Source organism: Dromiciops gliroides, chromosome 2 (assembly GCF_019393635.1).
Source record: "Dromiciops gliroides isolate mDroGli1 chromosome 2, mDroGli1.pri, whole genome shotgun sequence".
Lineage (NCBI taxonomy): Eukaryota > Metazoa > Chordata > Mammalia > Microbiotheria > Microbiotheriidae > Dromiciops > Dromiciops gliroides.
The window spans coordinates 599,904,952-599,923,891 of record NC_057862.1 but is presented as its reverse complement, the minus strand read 5'-3'; the positions used below and the strand labels follow the sequence as shown (position 1 = coordinate 599,923,891).

At 34.3% G+C, this 18,940-nt stretch overlaps 1 protein-coding gene across 26 annotated transcripts in view; it reads right to left on the bottom strand.

Moving 5' to 3' along the window:
• Nucleotides 1–18,940, bottom strand: part of NRXN1 (neurexin 1) — a 1,484,103-nt gene that overhangs the window by 779,019 nt on the left and 686,144 nt on the right. The window lies entirely within an intron of this gene.

The following is an 18,940-nucleotide window of genomic DNA, read 5'->3' as shown; positions in this document are numbered from 1 at the left end:
ATATCCTATCCACTAGACATTTTAAAAATCATTTATTGAAAATTGCCTTTTGTTACCTGTGTTCCTATATTATTTTTCCTCTACTGTTCCTTGATTTCGGTTTGTATTTTTTTGCTTTTCACTGTACTTAATGTTTTGTCTTCAAAAATAAACTAAAAGTCATCATGAAATTAATATTCTCTATTTCTTTTAAACCCACGAATTCTCTTTGTGTAAGGAGGCTGAGGGAGAGGTGGAATAACCAGGAGTTTTGTATCAAGTTCAGAGAGGAAGAAAAAAAAACTTGCATTTGTTAAAAAAGAAATAGAGGGATGACAAAACTATCTTCAAGAACTGCAAAAAGGCAAGTTTCTCTGGTCACTGGGAAGATGAAAGAAGATAAGAAATATAATTGGGTTAGAAAGCTGCTCATTGTGGAAAGTCTAGGGACAAATTAAATGGCATGTTTGTAAATGCACTTTGAATGGGAAAAGCAATCTCTCAATATCATGGGGAAATGATAATCAAATAGTGGGAGAATTTGGAATTTCAACACTGAGGAGTCTATAAGTCTTAGGGAATTGTCTGAGGCACATAGAGCTTAAGTAACCTGTTCAGGGTCACAGAGCTAATAAGTTTAAGAGGCAAGATCCAAATTCATCACTTCTGTCTCCAAGTCTAGAACTCTATTCACCATTCTACTCTGTCTCTACAAGTTAATAATTAGGATGTTTTAAATGTTGAGATGGTATCAAAGAAACATTAAATATTTAGCCAAATTCTTCCAAATAAAGGGGCAAGGCTGCAATTATCTTTATTATGTAATAGAAAATGATCAAACTTTGTAGCCTATTAATCAAGAAATAATATATTTAAGACTTCTTGATGGTTATTTTGAATTCAGGCCCTCTTCTAAATCAACTACAAAAGGATTTTTGTAAATTTCTCAAACTTTATGGCTCATAAAAATGGTGCAAGAAACATGCTCATTGGGTTTCAATAGGAAATATGTTTCTTTAATTAATTAAATTAAGAGTAGCATAAGCTATCTCTGAATGCTATTTAGTTAATCTACTATACATGTAGTAGAGTAGGAAGAGTGCTGGATACGGAGTCAGAGGATCTGAGTTCCATTTCTTTTTTGTTTGTTTGTTTTTGTTTTTGTTTTTTATTTTGGAGGAAGCAATGGGGGTTAAGTAACTTGCCCAGGGTCACACAGCTAGTAAGTGTCAAGTGTCTGAGGCCAGATTTGAACTCAGGCCCTCCTGAATCCAGGGCTGGTGTTTTATCCACTGCGGACCTAGCTGCCCCCAGAGTTCCATTTCTAACTGAGGTCCTGCCACAGTTTTCTCATCTGCAAAATGAAAAGTTCAACTAGATGACCCCTGAAATTCCATGATCTTATGAGTTCTAACATCAGTGGGACGTAAAAGAAGAATAAAGTGCCTACCATAGAGAAGGAAGACAGAAAAAGGGAGCATAGAGTGGAAGGATGAAAGGACTTAAGGAAAAGAAAAGAGATGCTATGGTAAAGTGGTTAGGCATAAGTAATTTTTTTTGGTGAGGCAATTGGGGTTAAGTGATTTGCCCAGGGTCACACAGCTAGTAAGTTTTAAGTGTCTGAGCCTGGTCCTCGGACCAGCCAGGTCCTCCTGACTCCAGGGCTGATGCTCTATCCACTGCACCACCTAGCTGCCCCAACATCAGTAATTATTACTTCAGGTTCCACAGGTTTGCTATCCTTAGATTAGATGGTTCCATTACATTTGATTTTAATGTTGATCTTTCTAGTATAGCAAATTGTTCCATTTTTTTCAGTATTTCCGTTGTCAGTGTTCCTCTAATGAAGCTTTGGTTACATGAGTGATAGAGTTTAAGCATTCAATGGTAGAATTCCCTCCTTTACTCTTACAGTACATCAAAATAGATAACCTGCCTATGTAGGATCTGTCTCCTCTGATAAAAAAGACTGTATAATTGCAAGAGCATAAATATGTATAATGATGGCTTAATAAAAATACTTTCAGAGAACAGATTTAGAGAACAGATTGGCTACTACTCTACTAGAGGGAGCCAGTAAGCAAAGGAGAAATTCAAATGTTTTCAGACCAAGTTCTGAACATTAGTTTCAAGATCAAAAGAAATCTCTCCTCTTTCAAGAGTGTAAGAAAGAAGAATTTATATTTTTAGCAACTATCTAGCTTACCACTAGCAGCAGGGGTCATTTTCCACTTTGACTTATGAAATGAAAACCAAGATTTTTACAGTGGAGGAAATGTTCAGAAATATCTACTTCTGAAGTATTCTCCACACCTCTTTCATTATTCTTTTATTTGTCAAGTAATAAATGTATTAAGGCAAGATCACTATAACCATATTATCTCAACCCTGTTGATCTTGCAGTGGTCATAAAGTCCTATCTATGACACTCACAGTCTTTTCTGTACTAACTAGCACAAAATTAATTACAAAAAACCTTCTGAGTTCACAAGATTCTTTTCTTCTCTTATTAAACACCCAAAAGGATTTATTTAATAAGAAAATAAATTTTAAATCACTTATGCCTAGTTCAAAAAATGTTACACACCTAGCATCACAAAGTGAAAATCCCAATGGATAGGGGGCAGCTAGATAGTGCAGTGGATAAAGCACCGGCCCTGGATTCAAGAGGACCTGAATTAAAATCTGGCCTCTGACATTTGACACTTACTAGCTGTGTGACCCTGGGCAAGTCACTTAACCTGCATTGCCCCACAAAAATAAATGCCAATGGATGGAGTCAAGAAATTGTATTGGACTAAATGATGTCTAAGGTTCCTTTCCATTTAAAAGCTTGCATCTAAGGCCAACATGTTTTTTAGAACCAGATCTGCCACTAGCTAGCTGTGGTACTATTGACAAGTTACTTCAACTGAAATTTTTAGCCCTGTAAAATGATGGGGTGGTATACTAAATGATCTCCAAGGTCCCTTCTTGCTCTAAAATGCCAATTCTAGTTGGTAAAATAAACACTTGTTGAACTGAATTGCTGTTTCAGGAAAACAAAAGACTCACTATTGTTTAAGCTAACATGGATTGAGTGCTAGGTTATTTGCAGAGGTAAATGTCTATTGTTATTAGGGAAAGATGGACTACCTCTTTATTTTTTAAAACTCTTTTTTTTTCTTTCTTCTTTTTTTCAGGCAATGGGGGTTAAGTGACTTGCCCAGGGTCACACAGCTAGTAAGTGTCAAGTGTCTGAGGCGGGATTTGAACTCAGGTACTCGTGAATCCAGGACTGGTGCTTTATCCACTGCACCATCTAGCTGCCCTATTTTTAAAAACTCTTATGAGATTATGAATTCTCTGAGGCCAAGGACCATCTTTTCCCCCTTTATATCTCCAGTGCTTAGCACTGTCCTCGACACATAATAGGCACTTAATAAATATCTATTGATTGATTGACTGACTCTCTGCTTGATACTTGGCATCTGAGATTTCAAATTTTAGTTTCAACCTTAATATTCTTTCTCACTATCTTTTTATCTCTATTTTTGGAACTATATCAACACATTTTCATTTATTATTTTAAATATTCTACAATATTCATGGCAAGCTGTACATTATATGGACATTATTATCCCTCTGCTACTTTGAAGCATAGAGGTGATCCTGGTGTGCTCATACATTTAGAGCTGCAAATGACCTTAGAGATGACTGAATCCAATCTCCTCATTTTTTAGATGAGGAAACAGAGAATCAAGGTTAACTGACATGCCTAGACTCATAGACCCATCCTTTACTCCTAGCTGTGCCACTAACTATTGTAAATGACCCATGAAAAGTTACAGCAAATCTCTGGGCAACATTTTCATCACTGGTAGGATCAGGGAGTTGTGCTAGATCAGCAGTTACAAAACTTTTTGGTTTCTGGGAAGCCCCAGAGATTCCAGGACCACATTTTGAAAACTGTTGTATTAAATGATTTCAAAAGTTTCTTTTGAGCTCTAAAATTCTATGTTTAAGGAAAGTTCTAGGTCTATTAGTGTGCTATTTTTCCTATAATAATTAAAGGTTCATGGCAGAAATATGTGGGAGAATAATCAATAATAATAATAACTTTTACATAGCACTTACTATTTGCCAGGAACTGTTCTAAGTGCTTTAAATTGTTATATTGTTTAATCCTCACAACAACCATGGGAAGTAGATGCTATTATTATCCTCATTTTATAGATGATAAAACTGAGGCAAACAGGGTTTATATGACTTGCCTAGGGTCCTGCTGCTAGTAAGTGTCTGAGGCTGGATTTGATCTCAGGTGTTCATGAGTCCGGATCTGGCACTCTATCTGCTGTGCTACCTAGCTATAGCAAGGACATTAAAATGACATTCCATTAAAGTTGTGCTAGTTATTTGTATTTTTATTTATCTGTTAGTGATTATGATGGAGAAATAGTGCAAGGAAACAAAAGTTAGAAACAGCTATAGTAGATATAAATATAGATATATAGATATAGATCTCTATATATATTCATATATAGATATGTACACATATATACACTGCATAGTATATATATAAACACACATACATTTATATATATAGTATATCTATCTATCTATCTATTTATTTGTTCATTTGCTTGTTTATTTGTCTGTTTGTTTCTTTTTTTCTAGGAGGGTACAGTTTAGCTGTAAATGGGGTAGCCAAAGGGCCATTTAATTACGACTAAAAAAAAAAAAAACAAAACCAAAAAATAGAAACCCTGAATGACATTTCACATGAACCTCACAAATACACTATAGCATAGTTGTTCTACTTTGATTTCATTGATATAGACAACTTTCATTGAGGCAATATCCTATACCAATGTAGATATCAATGTGCTCCGATTTACAGACAATGAGCACTCAGAGGTTAAATGACTTACCCAAGGTTTACACAGCCAGCATGAGTTAGAGGCAAGATTTGAACCCAGGTTTTCTAGCATAGCAATGGATTTGGATGACGCCAACCAATCAGCTTGAAGCAGTGTGTAAGGACCGCCTCTGTTCCAGACCTATAAAAAGCTTCTGCAAACAGCTTGCTAGAGAGTTCCTGATTAAAGCAGGCTCGTGGAGGAGGACTTCAGAAAGAACCCAACCAGGCTGGAACTCTAGGCTAGATTTTAAACATCACAGTGTGTTCAAACTTTTTGAGCTCAGTGCTACTGTAAACTCTTCCTGGACAAAGATCACTTGGTCAGCATGCTCTGTACCTGGGGAACATAGTGTATTTGCAGTACTCAGTAAAGATCTACAAGTGAATAGAAAGAATTGCTAGGACGCTCAAAGGAAGAAAATAAAGTAAGCTATGAATCTTGAGAAGAGACTAAAATGACAGATGTCCCCAGAGCTGAAAGGCTGGATGGGACAGGTTTAACAATTTAAACAATTAAATTTGTATCACCTATATAAGGATTTTGAAAATACTTGTATATGTGTTCAAAAAATCTTGCAACCCATTTTACTGGTAAATATACCTTCCGTGTTTGACTTGATTGTAAGGCCAAGCTGGCTGTAACAAAAAGTGAATACTGACTTCTAAGAAGAGGCAAAGGATAAAGAGCTACAGGTAACCTGAAAAGAAAATCATCTAATAAATTTGTACCAAGTGTCAAGCACAGATTAGGATAGGGACGATCTCCATTCTTACTTATCCTTTCAAAACTGTGCCACAGGTTACTTTAAAAGTTTGAAGGTCAAAAGTCTTTCACATTTATTCATTCATTAATGCAAAAAATATTAAGGACTTGATTTGTGTAAGCACAATTCTAGGTTGGAGATGTAGGAAGAGAGAAACTAATAAACTACAAGAACAAGATTGATCATTATTAATATAATAGATAAAAAGAGATGTCAACCAGATTGGCAGAAGGTCTAGTTTGGAAATGGGGAAATTATTCTTGCTCAAAGCCTTTTTAATAGAGTTTTTGATGGACAAACTGAAGCCATTAATATTAGTATTAATTAGCCCCAAGTTAAGTCAGTTAAATTAGACAGGATACATTTTTTCCTTTGGATGATGTTTCCTGCCATGCAGAAAAAGATTTGAAAAATTTCATGACATATTATTCAAAGGAGTAGGAATTTGTGAGAATGATAAGGATGTTTTGTTTTGTAGTCAAGTCACAGACAATTGTCTGTGACCCCATTTGGGATTTTTTTGGCAAAGATACTGGAGTGCTTCACCATTTCCTTGTCCAGCCTCATTTTACAGATGAGGAAACTGAGGCAAATGGGGTTAGATGACTTGACAGGGTCACACAGCTAGTGTTTGAGGTCAGATTTGAATGTGGGGAAATGAGTGTTCTTACTCCAGGCCTGGCACTACATCTATTGCACCATTAGCCATGCTTTTTAAGTAGGTGGACTTCGGGTATGCATTGTATGCAAAATTCCATTTTGGAATTGTGCCCTTTTTATTGATTCACAGAACTACAGCTTTGAAGGGATCTTATTGGTCATCTAATCCAACCTAATAATTTTATAGGTGAATAAATTGAAACTCAGATAGTTGAAATGACTTGATTGAGGTCATAGATGTAGGAAATAGAACAGAACCAGGATTTGAAACTGGCACTGATTATGTTTAAATCTAAGACCCTTTCCTTTTCCTAAAAGTGTGAAAAACTTTTAATTCATGACCAGCTCCATTTTTTCCAAGCTGAATTAAAATATCCATTGAACTAGATCACTACAAATAGATTTTGTGGAATAAACTTTTCTTCCTACAGGAGGGGGCTGATGAGAAAAAGATGCAGGAGAAAATCTCCACTCCTGAGTTCTTTCCTTTCATATAGAACTTGTCCTGTCATTAAATTCTATTCCTCATGCTATTTCTATTAAATACACTTCATCTCCTTTAATGTAGAAAGTGCATGCAGAGAAATGCATTTATAATCATATATCATCTTCCTATACTCTGGAAATTCAAATGATATTCTTTTGGGATAAAATATATATTTTTTGGTTTAATTTGCATGTTTTAGTTACAGATCATAGATATCCTTCCACAATTGTTGGATTTTCATTTTTCAAAGTACATTTTTATGTTTGCCTCTTTGTATCAAGCTAATTGCCTGATAGGTCAGATTTTACCCTGGAACCTGGCAATGTGTGTTGGCTGTAAATTTTTCTTATCACCCTGCCAAGGGAAAACTGAAAAATAGAAATCCAGAATCTGCCTTAGGGAAGGCTTTTAACCCCTCTCCACCTTTCAGTGACAGAAATAAAATGATTCTACAGCTCAAAGCCAATTAAGATGAGATAGCTGACAAACTGTCAGCTTTGATGGCATTTATCAGTCAATAATCCAAATGTAGAGTACAGGCAAGACTTTTCAAGGCTAAGGTATTTTGTCAGATCTGTTTTCTCTGAACAAAGATGAGAGAACAATTCTGGGATTAAGCCCAACTAGTGGTCACTGAGACTATCCACAGGAATAATGAAAATCACTACCAAAAACCTTTAAACTCTGGAGTAGAAAGGAAAAGGGATTATTAGTCAAGGGTCTAGTATGTTTATTTATTTACCTAGGAATTCAAAGTAACTTTATGCTTTGTGTTATACTATTTAAGGATATATATGTGTGTGTATGTATGTATGTATATGTATGTGTGTATATATGTCTCTATATATACACATACTATATATGGATAGTTATCCTTTTAGTATCTAAGTTATACTAGATAAGGATGCTTGTACCATATAAAGATACTCAAAGTTTTCTTGTCTGTCTGTCTACCATCTGTCTATCTATCTACCTACCTACCTATCACTTAAGGACTTACGGAATAACTTAATGATATATCTGTATAAACATTATATATATGCATATATATACACACAACACATATATAATGTGTGGATATATGTCATTAAATGATCAAATATATAACATATATATAATACTTATCTATATATAGATATAACATTTAGTAGATAAATCTATGTGTATATATCTATTAGATACATACACAATACACATATCCTAAAAAATTCCTTATTTCTCCATGCACATTTTTTAAATAATTGGCAAAATCATTGGATCATAGTATTTGGAGCTATAAGCAACCTTAAATCATTTAGGCCATTCATATCAATTGCTAAATGTTGTAGGAGATTAAGACTCTTTGGAAGCTGGGAGGTAACTTACCCAAGATAGAGAGTAGGAGAGCACATTCTCAACCAAAGTCCTCTGACCCCTGTGATAAAATAATGGGATTTGGCAGATGCCCAGGGCCCCCACCTGAAGATTGATTTAGAATTGTTTGAATTGGCTGAGACTGAGAAACTGAGTACCTACTTAAGGGTGATTGGATGGAGACCACACCTGTCTGGCCCTGAGTGATGTGTTGTTCTCAGACGCTGTGGACTACTGACGTCAACAGGAGACCACTCTCAACCAATTACCTTGAAGGACCTCGCCTCTTGGGAAGGGAGAGAAGAACTAGGAAGCCGAGGTTAACTCGCTGGATCTCTCTCTTTTCATGAAGGAACTGGCTTGGTGGCGGGCAGAGATGGAGAAGAAAAGGAGGATTCCCCCTTTCAGGTCTGGATTTTGGCATGGTAGGGGACTTCATATGGGCTGCTAGGAAAGGAAGTTTTTTTTTTTTTCTCTCTGGCTATAAGAAATAGATCTAAACTAGAATTTTCCATGCTTTAAGTAATCTGTTCTCAATCTCTCTCTCTCTCTCTTCACTAATTTCTAATACACTTTAATACCTAAAAGCCTAAACTCTTGCTGAATTTATCAGTGATTTTAGCCAGTTTCCCCCCAAAACTGGGGGTGGGGGAGCAGATTAGAACCCACATTTAGATTTTAAACACCACACCCCAAATCAAATGTTTTTTCTTCTACATTATGTTTCCTGACAACCATGGGCTACATTAAGAATTAAACAAGGTGGCAATTTTTCTCACTTGTGAAGTTTTATTTTACTTTATATTATAAGCATTGGTGCTGGGTATTTTTATACATCAGCTCTCTTATTGTGTTGAGAGCTCATTCAGCACAGGGACTGAATCCAATTGATCTCCCTATCTTCCTCTGGCTTTTAGCAAATGTTTGTGGAACTGAATGGAATTGGTGAAACTTACACATTTTTGCTTCTTTACAAGGCCTTGGCAACATGAACTGAAAATAATAAGAATATTGACATTGATAGAAAGCTTAAGGGTGTGCAGAGCATCTTATGCTTTATATAACCTAAGTAAGATGTATTGGATCATATGCATTGAATAAAAACTTTTGTTTTTGTTAAATTGATCAATTTTTAAAAGGCCTGGTCCAGGTTGCTTTCTCTGCAAATGGCCAGAACACTGAGCAATTTAGCCGAGTGTCTTAAGCATGAAACTTTAGAGCTAAAGGGAATGTTAAGGATCATCTGGGTCAACATAAAATTAACCTACTTAATTTTCCAAATGAGGAAACTAAAGCCTTAGTTGAGGTGACTTGCCCAGTTCTCAAAAATTGATAGTAGAGAAAACTCCAAGAATTATAGAATCAAAATCATAGCCCTTTCATGACTTTTCCCAGGAGCTTTCACACCGAATGGTCAGTGTCCTGGAGAGAGTACATGAAATAGAAGGAATAGTGTCATAGAATTACTATAGTTAGGAGATTTCCATGCCAGCTTTGCCACTAATAGTCTGTGTGACCTTGGACAAGGTGATTATCCTTCTTTGAATTGAACTGAACATTTTAATACTATTAGATTTGACTACAAGCTTGCCTTAAATCTTGTAAACAAATGTATTTCTGTCTGTGTGTGTGAGTGCATGTGTGCATGTGTACATGTGAATGCATGTAGGGGAAAGAATAGGAAGAGAAGATATAAACAGTTTTGGGAGGAAGCAAATAATTACAGCAATTTTTTCAAGTAATGGAAAATTGTAGCTAGTGGGGTGATTTCAAGGACAAAAGAGCTCTTGGTTGGGAGGTAGGTTGTAGGAAGAAGCTAGTGACAAGTGTTGCCATTGTGCCTGTGATGAGACATGTGATGACAAGGGAAAACAGGAGCAAGAGGTACCTCTGTTTGATGCCTGAGTCATCTCTTCTGGTGAGGCACTTCCTACCTGTCATTGACAGGAGAATGGTTTCTAGTAGGATGGATTTCCTCTTTGGTTTTAATTCTTCTTTCTTCCCTATGCAATATTTCTTTGTAATTTGCTCCTGACTGTATGCAAAATTTCCCATTCTTTAAAAAATCAAATAAATGGAACAAGTAAATAGAGAAATTATAGTTATGGCTTGGGTTTTATAATTCATCTTTTATCTTCTCCTTTCTCCCTCTCTTAATGTATGGCACTATGCCAAGTAAGATTATTTTATTTACATTTTCCAAATAAGCTAAAGAGATTTAATTGCAAATTAAATCTAGAATTAAACCGACATATAAATAGCATTTTCAGTGTTGTCTTTTATGCTTTCCAAACATTACCAGAGCTCAGTGTTTGTGTTTGCATACATCTTAAATTTCTCTTATGAATTCAGCAACCAGAAATGGTAGCAGGCAGGTCAGACAGGGCTGGCGGCAAAATTCCCCATTTATCCATGTAATAAACACAGCTGGGTCACCTTCCCCATGCTGTTTGGACTTAATGGAACAGACCCTGAGGGGAAGAGAGATGTGATTCTGGAGTCTTTTAACCTCTCCAGCTGGCCAAGCAAGGTGTCAATCCTAACCTGAGGTTTGGTGATGGAAAGTCCTTATTGACAAAGAAATTTTACCAAGTGTAAAGGAACAAGTCACCAGGAGCAGTCTTTCCCCTTTCCTCGCCCCGATTCTTGTCCAACTGACCCCCAGCCTGGATGAAATTCAATATTTGAGAACTGTCCTAAATACCAACATCAGAACATGATTGACCTTTCTCTTTTAGCAAATAAAATTGAGGTTCTTAACCTGGGCATCCATGAACTTAAAAGAATGATAAATATATTTCAATAAAATTAGTTTCCTTTGAAAACATATATATATATACATATAATTTTATGAAACTATATATTATTTAAAAGAATTACTGTAAAAAGGGGTCCCTAGTCTTTACTGGACTGTCATAACACACAAAAAAGATTCAGAAAACCTGAAATCAAGAACTATACAGTGCTAATGAGGTATTCAACTTCCTATATTTAAATATCTGTTTTTTAACAGGAGTTATATTTAGAATAAACATAGAATTTGAGAATGTATACCCCAAAATATTTACAACTTGTGTAGTAACTAATGATACACTTACTATATTGTTACATTTCTTCCATTATACACTCTCAAATCCAGTTAATGTGGCCATCTCATTATTCCTTACATATTATTCTCTATCTCATGTCTCTATATCTTTGTCAAGACTATCTCCAAGCCTAAAACACATCCATCCTACATCTTTTCCCCTTAGAGTCCCTAGTTTTCTTCATGACTTGGCTAAAATAAAACTTTCCTACAGGAGGTCTTTCCTGATCCCCTCAGCTGCTACAGCCTTACCACAAAATTACCTTGTTTTTATTTGACATATACTTTTATATGCATATGATATAAACATTGTCTCTCTATATAAAGTAAGCTTCTGGAGTGCAGGGACTGTTTCTGTCTCCGTATCCTCAAAACCTAGTAAAGTTTCTGACACATAGTAGGACCTTAATAAATGCTTGTTCTTTGATGGGTTATCATGGACTTGTATTTAAATATTATTCTATTATATAAACATCTAAGAGATTTTTGTTGTTGTTTTCACTCCTGAATCATATTGTAAATTCAGGGACAATGCAATTGCAAGTAACCCTCATAGAGCCATAAGTGCCTTTCACCAGTAGGTGTTCATTTAATTTTGTTGATTTGATTCTATTTATTTGTGTGTGTGTGTGTGGTTTGGGAGTTGGGGGGAAATGTCCCTCGGTGTTGAAGGAAACCTAGATAGTTGTTGAAAAAATATGCAATTTCCCTTGATAATGGCTTTTATAATAGTCTTCATTCAACTGAGCAATAATAGCTACAAAATCTCATTTCTTAGATTTCAAATTCAGCAATGTGGAGGTTGACAAATTAAAAAAATTTTACCTTAGTTGTTTTTTTTGGGGGAAAATCCATCAGATTCATCTTCATCTTCATATTTATTTATTGCCTATATAGATAGCTATAAATAAGTATTCTTTATAATACCTCATTATTCAGGATTTTATTTTTTAAATGGTTATATGCCTATCATTTTGTTGGTGTGGAAAACTCCCTCCATAGATTTAGATGAATAAATATACTTTATGCTCATATTGAGTTGCCTAGAACATATAAAGGTTAAGAGACTTGCCATATTTATTCCTACTTTTCAGAGGAATGACTTGGATTCAGGACTTCCTGACCAGCCTGCTAACTATTATGACATACTACCTCAGCTAATATATATCCTTGAATTTATAAGGTATTCAGTAGATTTTAATTTGAGTGAATTGAATGGATTTATGGAAATAATCCATGAAGCATCAATTTTGTTTTCTCTCTGTCAGTTCTAATTCTATTTTCTCCTTCAAATCTGTCAAAAAGGTCCTCTTTTGTGAATGTGCATGTGCATATGAGTGCACATGCATGTGTGTGCCCAAACTGAATGATGGCATCAGGAATTCAGATGTGACAAGTAAGAATTTAGAATGATAAAAAAACACTTTTAATTTAATAGCTTGTAGCTAACCCCTCAAAAGTAATAGAGAAACAATTTGTTATACATTATCTTGAAGCCCATTTTGCCTCTATGGCTTTGATATTGATTGTGCCCATTTATGCCACACCAAGATAAACATCTCAGCAATAAACATTTATCAACAAGAAGAAAAATAACATTTAAAGATATTGTACCCTTTCTGAACATCATATTTATGCCAAAGTGTAAATGAACACGAACTAGAAAAAATATTGCTAAGAGAAAGTTTTAAAATATACCTCTTCTCCTGTCTATCTTTGATAAGTTTAAATAAGTGGATTTCAAAATGCCTAATTCTAATGAAAGGAAAAATTTGGACTGTGACTTTAGTTTTACTAATTTTACACTCTCATTTAGCACAAAGTTCAATTTTCTTTTTGTAACAATTTTGTATACCATTTGTTTAACAGTTCTGTTACAATTTCTGAGAATTGTGTACAATTTTAAGCATTTCATTAATTTTACACTCTCATTTAGCACAAAGTACAATTCATATCAGATATGAAACCATATAATAAATGTTTAATGTTCTCTTGGGTTATTTTTTAAGCTAAAAACATACTGGTTATAACACAAATGAAAGAGAGAGCTATAAAAGAATCAGTGAAAATATATGTCTCAAGTTGTTTCTTTCTGACTCTAAAACATCTTTGGGAAAGATAGAAAATCTGGTTGGTTGTGTGCATATTCTTGAAGGTTGTTTTCTTTGGTGCTGTGTGAGTAGAACAGGGAGACTGATATCCAACAATGTAAAGATCAAACCTATTTATATCCTTAATATATATTATTTCTTCCTTTAGGCAATGGTTGTATGAATTTTAGGATTATTGTAGGAATGACATTTGGTTAGCTCAGTACTAAAAGTCTTTATGTGTGTAGGTACTATGGATGTAACTATGAAACTTTATCACCAATTCCTAAATATTTGGGATGACAAACTTTAAAAAAAACATGAGTTAGTTCATATTTTTTTATTTTAAGTAGATATAAAGATACATAAAAGATAAAGAAACAATAAAAAGAAGATGAAAATGAATATATCCTAATTCCTTCTAAATAGGGAGATCATTTGGATAAGTTGATTTCTTGCTTCCTAACCTAACATTTATTGTAAGTTCTTACCTATATAGTTTTCTTAAAAATCAGTATAAACCTTATATGATGCTCAGATCCTCTACAGAGGACCTGAGACAAACAAGGCCTAGAGGAATTAACTAAATCATATTGTTGAATATCATTCTTTGGACTAACTGTATGGCATCAACCAGGTTGTTTTCTAATTGATTTAATCAGGTGAATGCCAAGCATTGGAAATTAATTTTATTCTTTTCATTCTTCATTATTTGACCATAGGAGACTATACACATGAATTTTAAAAGGTCTAGCCTAAAGAAGGACTCCAACATTAGTATTAATCAACTAAAAATTGCAAAAATATCAACACAAAAATAGTCTCTTTTCTGATTTGTTTCTTAAAAATTGCACCACCTAATCTAGTAGTGCTGCCTCTAAAACTATCCTTTATCATCAACACTAGCTTATTTATTATATAATATTTATATTTAGCCATTGGCTTGGACCCCATGTTTTTCTGCCTAGTGATTATTCCTCCATTTGAAAAATTCTTCTGTTACTCTTTTGCCTAAAATTGTCTTTGACTCAAGGTCCTCTGAAACCAATGACTCAATTTACTCCCTAGGAAGCACTTGGAAACAGGTGGTCACCCAGCTGTAGCAGTGACTATGTAACAATTAAACCATGTGCCAAATCAGTTTGATTTGTCAAGGCGACAGGAATTTGGAGCATCCTCGATGTTGATTTAACTAACAGGTAAAAAGGAAAAGTAATGTCTGCCTGCCTGTCTTTCATCAATCCTCTTACATAGAAATTATATCAGCTGTCATTCAGGCCTTTAGGTTTTTAGTCCATTTATTAGAACAGCACTTGCCTGAAGGCTACAACAGACTTACAGAGGTACCTGCATATTCAAGGTCACTCATATTTGGAATGTTTCCCAAAATCATGGGATAATGTTCATTTGGTTCCTTCAAAGACCACTGAGACATCTGTCTTACATTTGTATTCATGGGTAAATGGTTTATGCAAACAATCTTGTGGTTCTTGTTGATTCTAAGGTCAATAACTTCTTTATGTAATATATGTGTGCCATATATGTATTTTATATATGTGTGTGTTCATTTACGTACATAATATATATGTATGTATGGAGAGACAGAGAGAAAATCTAAGAAAAGTAGAAAAGATATTGAAAGATATGGATAACCAATAAGTGTCCAGCACTCTACAATGTTATTTACTCAGTGGCAAGAGATACAGAGGAAATCCCAAGCACAAAAGGAAGACCCTCTTTGGAGGACTTAATGGAAAGTATGGACAAGAATTCCATAGGATAGAAAGATATAAATAGGCTGTGAACTGCATGGTCGGATGAAGTATCCATACAAATTAGAACACCAATCCATCCTAGTATCAAGTAGGTAGCAGATTTAATTCAAACAAGCTTATGGACATTTAGTATGCTACAAATATGGGAATCCATGAAGTAAATGGCCATTTTTACAAAAGGGCTTACTGAATTACAAAATAAAATTACATGGCATAGTTTCATAATTATACTGATGCATTTTATTTTACTTTCTCCAGGAGGAAAGTGTTACCCTAGTTTTCTATTTATTTTCTCTGGAATTAGTAAAAATATAAAACATTGACTATATCTAAATGTAGACCTGGTTGGACCATTTTGAAGGAGAAATTAATTCAGTTGGCTAATCTAATGGAAAAAATAATATTTAATCAGTCAAGATTGAACTTACATTTGCACATATATACATACAGGCACGTGCACATATAAGATAAACATATATGTGTTTATACATATATGTATATGTGCATGTGTGTATATTATTATTATATGCCTCCACCTGATTCCAAAGAAGATTTAAGATGGCAAGTGGCTACATATGGACACCACTGAATGAAGATAAAATTATCACAAATATAGACAAAGATTTTGAGTTATTCAGAGTCTATTACCATTTTCAGTATGTTTCTAAGTGTGGCTTTTTTGCCCTATGTAGAGGGCAGACTCTTAACCCATTTTTTTCTGTTTTGGATGGTACTATTTTATATTTCCAAATGAGTAGGTCCTTTCTAAGCATTCTTGTTTAAATTGAATGGATATAATTATCTAGAGACTTGAATGACTAAATTTCTTCTTTTCTGTCTCTGTCCTTCTCTTACTTGTATTCACTACCTTCTTTGCCTACAAGCACTCTTGTTTTTAATCCATATAATTTCTGCATTTCTAGATCACATGATATGATTATGTTTTATAACTTTACTATTTATATTCTTAGTTATTTTTAATTCATATACTCAAAGAAAATATCTATTTGATCTCTAAAGAGATCTTAACTGTCCTCCAAGGACTAGAGGCATACAAATGGGCATCAAACAATTCATTTCGATAGTACTATCAGAGACAATGTGGCAAAATGAAGAGAGCCAGTCTTAGAGTCAGAAAGATCTGGGTTCAAGTTTCTCCTCTATTATATACTAGTCAATTGACCCTGGGTAAGTCAACTAACCTTTTGTTACCCCATAAGACCTTCTATAGATAGTAGAAATTAGGTGATAATTTTCATTTGACAGAGTTTCTCATGCCAATGAAATTGAATGTATGGTTCAAGAAATGTGCTGTGCTTACTTGCAAATCTGTAGTGTATGTGGACTGAATCACAGTGGGAAAAGCTTGTGATGCCATGAAAAAAATATTTTCTAATGAAGCAGAATCAAGAAATAGAAATAAGAAAAAGAAAACACAATATTTATTGGGATGAGAAGGGTAAGAGAAAAAAAAAAGAATTCTCTCCCATAAAATGAGCTGCACTTGGTATTTCTTAGTTTGCTTTTCAAATGGCAAAGAACATAACTTTACTACATTTCTAATATATCAGTACTGGCCCAAGGTCAACAATGGTGGAGGTGAAATCAATTGGAGAATAGTGTGTTTTCATTGGAAATCTCCCTATCTCCCTCCATTCACCCCTCAAATCAAGTCATTTTTGCCTTCTTTATGTTTAAAATGTAATACTCAATAAAATCTAGAAACTAGCTAGAGGTGCCATGTAAGTTAGCCAGCTGATATGATGAGGAACATTTTCATTATACTCTACAATTTTTAGGTTTAGCTATTGTTAACTAAACACATTACTTCTAGGTGAATTTGAAAGGAGTAGAGTTTGAACTGGTATGTTGGAAGTATAGAATATATTTTCAAAAAATGCAATTTTTAGCTTTTTCAAATATTCTAGGCTGACAGAGGCACTCTGTGCCTATTAGACAGAACTATTTTCAGTTTATAGATAAGAATAATAATTTCTAATTAACATAACAATTGTATAAATCTCTCCTGGGAACATACTTGAAAAGTTCCTTCTCTTAAGCAATTTAAATATTCCCCCTGTAACTTTGTTTACACAATTAATTTACTTAACAATCCTTTTCTTCATAGATAGTTATGTAATTTGGCTCAGCCCTGTCTGAAGGATCAAAATTCCAAATTAGTAAAGACTGAATTAATGAGATTTTATTTTAATAAGAAAAAAGGTCTGAAGTTCTAGTAATGAGCTGAATGAATGGCTATATCTAACAGTATGATAGGGAGAGAACTCCATGTACTTTTCTATCACATGTAAAGTCTCATCAGGACCATGAACTTGCAAAATGTTAATCCTATTATTTCTCTAAAACATTCACTGCAAAATTATTTCCCATCTTAATTTTGACAGCATTAACATTTTAGAACAATGCAAATATCTTCCAACTGCTGAGTTAGAGCTTCAGAATATATTGGCAGTTTTCAATAAACTTAGAGGTAATAACATTAAGAGCAATGCTTCCTTTTCTAAGAAGGAACTCTCACTTCCCTGCCAATATCATCCCTAATGCAAATCTTCAATTTATTTTTCACAAAAATAACATTTTCATTTCCCAGAAATGACTGCAGAAAAAGGCTTCTAAGGATGTTGAACCTTCAACCCACCATTCATCTTTTTCTCATGCATCATTTTAAACAATGAACAGGTCCTCTTCCAGACAAAACAACTAGAAAACTGGAAATGTTGGTCAGAAGAGAGTAGTTCTTCCCTTCTTTTGTGTGCCCCTCCTGCTCTTCCTACCAAACTTCTTATGACTATATTTACCAACATTCTCTTTCCTTCTTCTTCATCCAATACTTTCAGCAAGGGAAGTGAACAAGAATAAACCATCTTTAATATGGTCTACATTTATTTGAAACTTTGTAATAATTCAGTTGAAGCTATGGGTTATGGCAAGATCTCATGTCTGACTCTTCTACTGGGTGACTGATAGAGAGTAAAGATAGAAAATAATGGTAACTGAGAAGGTTAATTAAAAGGAGGTAAAAGAACTCTTAGCAAAATATCTGGGACATTTCATTGTTTCTGTTCATGTAGTCACATAAACATGAGTAAATAAACATGCCCTGAATTTCTTTTTATCCTATAATTCTTTTAATGAGTATCTGTATGTGATGTTAAATTGTAAACAAGCAAACCTACATAAATTTCTTTTTATAAAAAATTCATTAAAAGTCACACTTTTGATGAATTTACACTGGCCTTCCCTTAATTTAGTTTCTATTACTTAAATTCTATTTTTCTTATTCATTTATCTGTAACACACCAATCTCTTCTATGCAAGATAGCTTGTTGTTACTGGTTTTTCTCCTCAATACATTTCTATTGCTTTTCTAACCTTAAGGCCACAATTTCCTTTAAGTTTCTTTTGGAGGTTATTTATCTTCTCTCTTCTCTTTCTTAGGCATTTTTTTGGCTCAGACCATTAGCTCCATTTTCTATATTTATATTTCTTTATGTAGTTTCTTTTTTATCTACTTATTTTCTTAGGTGATGGACTCTACATTCCACTCTCTTCAATAGCTTTTCCAAGCCTTTCCATTCCTCCTTAAATGTCACCCTCCCTCTCAATTAAGAATTTTACTTCATATTTCACTGGGAAAAAAATGAAGGCCATTTGCCAAGAGTCTACTCTTTCTTTCTTCTTCCTCATATCTCGTTACTCAGATACTTTCCTCCACTATATCCTCATATGAAGTAGTCATTCTCCCTGTCAAAGAAAACCCTCCTAGATGCATGTTATCCTTTCTCATCCCATCTTTTCCAGCAGATTACTTTCTATGTCATCA